We start from the raw sequence: 8058 nt of genomic DNA, 5'->3' as shown, positions 1-8058 counted from the left end.
TAAAAACGATCGCTCTGACAGAATATATATTCAAAGATTTGCACCACATTTTCACGATTTTTCAATAGCTAAAGTATAACATAATTCTTAAAACACCAAAAGGGGTTCCCGCCCGTCACTACACCATTGGTTCTCAAAGTTGGGGTCTCAGCTGGTCCTTAGAAGGGTAGAAACTAAAATCAGCCAGAGAATGTATCATTCATATACTGTACAGTACTATGCTGCGTGAATAAACATACAATTTGATAGCATACAGTAGATCACCCAGGTTTTATGGTTTTTCAATCCCCACACGTGCGCGTGCGCCGTGCGTGTGTGTATGTATAAGTGTTGCAACACTTAAAATGTAGAAATGTTTTTGTCATCAGACGGAAAGCTTGGTCATATATATATACTTCTCTCTTTGTTGACGTTTTGTTAACTCATCCTCCTGCCGTTAACCCAGTGGTGGAAAGTAACTAAGTACATTTACTCAAATACTGTACTTAAATTAAGTAAAATGTTGAGGTATTTGTACTTTACTTGACTGTATTCCAATTTCCAATACATCCACTACATCTCAGAGCCAACATTTGTACTTTTACTCCACTACTATTATTTGAAAACTTTAGTTACTAGTTACTTTGGAGATTTACATTTTGATTAGAAAAACATACCTTACTGTAACCACTTCAACCCTATATACATTTCGACCATTTGAAAATAGCTGATCTACAAGCTCGCAATGTGTCGCGATGTGTGTGACCTCTCTTTTCTATTCAAATATGAATATAAACTAGAAAGGTCGCAATTTTGAAGAAATGCAAAGTTGTGGTTTGCAGTTACATTTCTCGCATTTGCGGCGCCCCCTATGGATGAAAATGTAATTGCTTGATTGAACCACCCGTGACATGCGATTCAAATTTGGAATTGATCGGACATTCCGTTCGTGATTTATGGCATTTTTTGTACTATCTACTATCTTCGGACGACGATTACGGCCAAACGATACGCACTACCAAAATTCTGCAGCTGGTGTTTTAATCGGATAGGTCCGGAGATCATGTGTGCTGATTTTTGTGAGATTTGGACAAAAGGAGGAGGAGCCAAAAGTGTGTTTTGGAGATAATTCAAATTTGCAGGATTTCTTTTCCTGACGAAAATGGGCGTGGCCTATATGTGGAAATGCATCATGACCCAAGGAATCCATGGATTTTTTATTTTATTTTACGACTTACGGTTCAAGAGTTATAGGGAAAAACGTAAAGTGGGCTGTTATAGCGCCACCATGAGGCCGACTGAAACTGTGGGAGGAGTAGTGCGGCAAAGTATCCTCATTTACAATAACAATAGTCTGGTTGCCCACTTTAGTATAGAAGACAGTGGGCTGGGTTCTGTACAGGACTGGTCAATGCCTGACAACAAATTATTATATTGTCAAATCCTCAAAGTCTACTGTGCTCTATTGTTCTCATTTTATTTCTTATCTATATTTACAGTGAAATCCCATTGTGTAATGTGTAGGCCTGTGTGCAGAAACATGTGTCCATAGTGTAAGGCATTCATTCATGATCAGGATAAATAATTATTATAATACTCATATATCCTATATTCATGGAAACAAGTCAAATCATTGTTCAGGTTGTGTTGCTCTGAGGGAATGAGGAGCACTCGTGGAGTTAGTTTCAATAGGCTTGTGGCCTAAATGGTGAACAAAACCCACATTCTTTCCCAGGTTAAACATGCTAGATGATGGCTTCATTCACTATAGACAATGCATTCAAATGCAGATATTAAACGTGTTAATGGTCACTGGTTGTTTGGCATTGGACAGATCACCTGTTAATGACCACATTATGGATGACCTGAGACCATTTTACACCTCTTTGACTCTGATGAGTTTCAGCAGAACTACAGAAATAGGTCTATCATCACATGGAACTTGTTATTATCCTTTGTGAAATGTTAATGGTGTTGTAAGGGATATGTTTTGTTAAAATAGCTCTAGTAATCATTGATAGGCTACATTGATTGTTCAGTAACAGAAGCCTTCCCATGTCTCCATACCTACTTCACTAACATCATTATTATGCTTTCATAATGTGAAATGTGATAATAATTAAAATTATTCTCTCTCAGTTGGAATGCAGACAAATCTGTAATGGTAACCAGATAACTGGCCATTTGAACACTAGCCTATATATTCGCGGAGGAGGGGAGAAAGACCTTATTTCCTGTGTCACTAATCATACATCACAACATTCACTTAGTTGTGCCACAATGTCTAATATAAAATGTCTAATACATTACTAGTATATACAATATAAACTATCAAGTGCATTATTAAATATAAAATGTAAAATAAATGCATATAATAAGGTGCATGGTCAAAATGGAAATTAAATAAAAATGCCTCATCTCCAAGTAGAGAAACATTTGCAGCAGAAATTAATAGCAGCATAATATAGAATCACAGTCTGTTGTGCAGGTGAGAGACAACACTTAGCAGCAGATAATATCACACATGTAAGTGTTTACATAACGGATAGCATCTATTAGCAGCACTGCAGCAGCAGTGTGTTTAGTATATAGTCATATAGTAACAGTCAGTTATATTGCTTGTGTTCTTAAAGAGTATACAGTGTAACTACTAAGAGTGCAGTGATCACAAATGATAGACACCATGGGTCACACATGACCTTTGTTTTAGGTATAGCATAGTGTCCTGTCTGGATCAGTGTTGACCGACATCACCATTTTGTGGCGTTGTGTACTGTGTAATAGGGACCTTTTCACTTTGAAAGAATATATATTCAAAGACTTGTGCCACATTTTCACGAGTGCCGCGCTACAAGCTTGTAGGTCTGCTGTTTTTCAACGTAACATAATGCTAAACAAATCGATTCTGGATTTGTTTAAATAATTGATGAAATGAAAGCCCTTCACCTCAACAGTTACGGCTCAATGTGTTTCATGACATTACAGTAATTCTTATAGTGTGGTACAATGCTTCTCAACATGGGGTCCAGGGACCACCGGGGGGTCCAAATGGACCCTTGCGGGGGGCCCCAGTGATGAAAATGGCATTAAACCGGGCGAGGCCCGTAGCCTCACGCATATATACCGGTGTGTATATATATAGTAAATAGATATATGAACCCAATATACTTTTAAAAACACACATGACAGCACTCGTCAAATAACTTTAAAGAGAAAGAAAAGGACAGAGACAGTGCCTCAGTTTCACCAATTTATTTTTGAAAACTCATACAAAATGTAGCACACACAATTTGTCAATGCAAAGTAATACTTCTAAATAAAAAAAAGGAGTTGTAAAAACAAGAACAAAAATCTTTTGCCACAATACAATGGTCTTAAACTTGAGCACTTTTGTACAAAGAAAATCGTAAAAAATAATTATCTGGAAAGCCATCGAACCTCCGTGTGCAAAAGCAGAGTTTGATGTTCCGCCTCCATTTCCTCGCACAGTGTGGCGAACAGCCTGCTTTTCAGTGGTCTTGGTGTCTTGCTTTAATAAAGTTAACGACGCTTACTGCATTTTCCAACACAACTAACAGGTCTTTGCAACCAACGCCTCGCGGTGTAAAAAACAGTGTAGCCATGACGTCAGGATTAATCTCTTTCACTCGGCTAACAAATCCCTTGTAGCCTATTGCCATAGCTGCTTGTTGTTGTTGCTTGCTGTTTGCAAGCTTGAATCCACAAACTATACACAGCGGAATCGGGTACGTTTTATCCCCAGTAAACGTGAAGCCAAACTTCATGTAATCATCACGGTACAGTCTGGCAGGGACCGCTTGCTGTGCCGTCATCAGATTCAGGTGACACGGCGGCGCTGTCTGTGCTGTCGGGTTCTGGTGGTGTCTTTCTGGAGGGAACGAAATGTAGCGTCTTCTGGATGCATCTCTTTTTTGCTGCTGGTTCCATCTTGTAGTAGCTGTACAATGTGAATGCCATGTCTGGGTCCCATTTATACAGTAAAGTTGCCAGGCGATTAACATTCCTATGGCCGATGGTCGTTAAGAGTCTATTGTTCCGTCGTCATGTTTTCGCACGTCTATTTAGACGTGTGACAACAACAACGATGCAACAATATGATGCCTAGCTATCGCTTTCGGGGGAGGGCTAGTGTTACTTTTGGTCAAAATATCGAGGCACACCTGGACAGATCAAAGGCACAGTAAAGTGCCGCGGTACATAGGTTGAGAAACACTGCAGTATATCATCATGCTTGTATATGGAATTCCGTTAAAATGGCCCCAAAATGTGAAATAGCCCTTTAATATATTTGGCCAATGGCTGTAGCCATAATATATAAAAACGTACACAATGTGTATTTTGTAACACGTTTTATTTCATCCATACTTACAACACATGTATGTACAAAATGTGATTGTGTTCTTCCCTGTCACAGACAATGTGTCTAATTTAAAATGTCTTGAAAAATGTCCAATAAGAAAATCCATTAACAAGTTAAACACAATTGATCTGTACAAAAAATATATATACCAAAGGCTTTTCCACACACATCACAATCATTTGGGTTTCTCTCCAGTGTGAATTCTCTGGTGGCTTTTAAGGTGTGCCATTTGAGAGAAGTGTTTCCCACACTGATGACATCCATAGGGTTTCTCTCCTGTGTGAATTCTCTGGTGTGTTTTAAGGCTTACCAAGTGAGAGAAGTGTTGTCCACAGTGAACACATCCATATGGTTTCTCTCCTGTGTGAATTCTCTGGTGTATTTTAAGGCTGTCCATTTTAGAGAAGCGTTTACCACACTGATCACATCCATAGGGTTTCTCTCCTGTGTGAATTATCTGGTGTGTTTTAAGATTTCCCATTGTAGAGAAGTGTTGTCCACAATCATCACATCCATAGGGTTTCTCTCCTGTGTGAATTCTCTGGTGTGTTTTAAGATTTCCCATTGTAGAGAAGTGTTGTCCACAATCATCACATCCATAGGGTTTCTCTCCTGTGTGAATTATCTGGTGTTTTTTTAAGGCTGGACATGTTAGAGAAATGTTGTCCACACTGATCACATCCATAGGGTTTCTCACCAGTATGAATTCTCTGGTGTGTTTTAAGATTTCCCATTGTAGAGAAGTGTTGTCCACAATCATCACATCCATAGGGTTTCTCTCCTGTGTGAATTATCTGGTGTATTTTAAGGCTGTCCATTCGAGAGAAGCGTTTACCACACTGATCACATCCATAGGGTTTCTCTCCTGTGTGAATTATCTGGTGCATTTTAAGGCTGTCCATTCGAGAGAAGCGTTTACCACACTGATCACATCCATAGGGTTTCTCACCAGTATGAATTCTCTGGTGTGTTTTAAGATGTCCCATTGTAGAGAAGTGTTGTCCACAATCATCACATCCATATGGTTTCTCTCCAGTGTGAATTCTCTGGTGTATTTTAAGGCTGTTCTTTTGAGAGAAGCGTTTTCCACACTGATCACAGCAGTGGCATTTTTGCTTAGTCACACTTCTTTGTTCATTCACCTCTGGTAGAACAGGGAAACCAGACTGATGCAACACTGAATTGGAAACAAAAACAAAGGAAATGTTGTTTAGAGGCATTCCTGGACTTAAAATAGCAAAAACTAGTATGAAGTTAATGTACCCAATTATCAATTTAGCATCCATTTATAATTTGATTCTACAATTGTGTTATATTTTAGAAAATACATAAAAACAGTCAATACTAAAATAAATCAAAACAAACAAATGACTAGATAAAAAAAACATCCTTATGGCATGCTGTATATCCATATAGACACAGTAATAACTTACAGAGGTCTTGGTGATCATTGGGTCCTCCCTGTTGAGCAGACTCGTTTGAGGTGGTGTTGAGAGAGTCCATCTTCTCTTCAAGTCTGGAGTCCACAGTCAGATGTGATCAGAAATGGTTGATATCCTGGAGGAGTTGTGGAGAACTGACAACTACAAACTCTGCTTATACTAGATAGCCTGAGGGTGTTGATTGGCCAAAGAGTGGAACAATAGAATCATCAGCCACCAATCACAACCTAAGAAACTGCTGCATGTCCTCCACCCCTCTCTGACTCCTCCCCCAGGTCATGATCTCTATGCAACAGTCTAGAAATAAACTGCTAACTGTGAGATTTACAATTTAGGCATTTAGCAGACGCTCTTGATGCAGAGCGACTTACATTTAAGCAAAAACAAAAGCATGGCATACATCACATATATAAAAAGTAGTTATCATGAATCATGTATAAACTAAGAACGTAACAGTGGAGTATCTATGTCAACTATACATACTATACTATATTATATATTATACAACATGTGTACTATAAAATGCTATGACTACATTAAATGCAATTCTAGTGCCGTCTACGTAACGAGCTATAAGTCTGTCTAAAATACTATCTAAGTCGTCATAAAATGCTAGGGCAAGTGCTACGGGCCATGGTGGAGTCTGAAGAGGTGGGGTTTCAGACTACGGCTTTGTAAGCTTCATATTTAATATATGAATCTATCTATACCCAATATAGAGTATCTGACTATCTGGATAATATATGTACAGTCTAACGATATTGAATAAGTGGATATTAATGAAGTGTTACTGCAGCAGAGCCATTAAGAGGATTGCTCCATATTCTTTCAGTAACATAGAACCAGCTCTGGTGAAGAAACAAGAAAAACAGTTTTCCAAAACACAAACTGCCATCCCCTAAAGTTATTGCAAACAGTCTTCATAAATAGTACACAAGCCTTCACATCTTGTCTTTTACAAGTATACTACAGCACACCCTGTACTTTAATTTTGTATTGTATTAAGTTGCAATGCAAGTTCAAATTGTTTCGACTTTAGAAGACAGTGGTGGGGTTTCTGCACAGGACTGGTCAAGGCCTAACAACAAATTAGTATATTGTCAAATCCTCGAAGTCTCACATTGTGCAATAATGTTCTCATTTTCTTTCTTGTCTATATTTACAGTGAAATCCCATTGTGTAATATGTAGGCCGAAACATGTGTCCATAGTGTAAGCCATTATTAATTAATTATCAGGATGAATCAGAATAATTCATTGAGATTATGATAATCATATCCTATATCCATTAATATAGCTGTATTTGTGTAAACCTGGACAACTTTAAGTCATTGTTCAGGTTGTGCTGCTCTGAGGGAATGAGGAGCACTCAGGTGTTTGGAATTAAATACAGCGGATTAAACACATAAAACTAAAGGCGGGAATGTCGTATAAACTTTATACGACATTCCCGCCTTTAGTTTTATGTGTGGCACAAACTAAGTGAATGTTGTGATGTATGATTAGTGACACAGGAAATAAGGTCTTTCTCCCCTCCTCAGCCAGTATACAGTAGTGTTCAAATGGCCAGTTATCTGGTTACCATTACAGATTTGTCTGCATAGAGAATAATTATAATTATTATCACATTTCACATTATGAAAGCATAATAGTGATGTTAGTGAAGTAGGTATGGAGACATGGGAAGACTTCTGTTACTGAACAAACAATATAGCCTATCAATGATTACTAGAGCTATTTTAACAAAACATATCCCTTACAACACCATTAACATTTCACAAAGGATAATAACAAGTTCCATGTGATGATAGACCTATTTCTGTAGTTCTGCTGAAACTCATCAGAGTCAAAGAGGTGTAAAATGGTCTCAGTTCATCCATAATGTGGTCATTAACAGGTGATCTGTCCAATGCCAGACAACCAGTGACCATTAACACGTTTAATATCTGCATTTGAATGCATTGTCTATAGTGAATAAAGCCATCATCTAGCATGTTTAACCTGGGAAAGAATGTGGGTTTTGTTCACCATTTAGGCCACAAGCCTATTGAAACTAAGTGCTCCTCATTCCCTCAGAGCAACCTGAACAATGATTTGACTTGTTACATGAATATAGGATATGAGTATTATAAGAATGACTTATCCTGATCATGAATGAATGCCTTACACTATGGACACATGTTTCTGCACAGAGGCCTATACACATTACACAATGGGACTAATAAACATGAAATTAACATGGCGAGATATCCACACT

The sequence above is a fragment of the Protomyctophum parallelum genome (genome assembly GCF_964188405.1).
Source record: "Protomyctophum parallelum genome assembly, chromosome: 13".
NCBI lineage: Eukaryota > Metazoa > Chordata > Actinopteri > Myctophiformes > Myctophidae > Protomyctophum > Protomyctophum parallelum.
The sequence above is the reverse complement of the archived record's forward strand: the minus strand, read 5'-3'. Positions refer to the sequence as shown.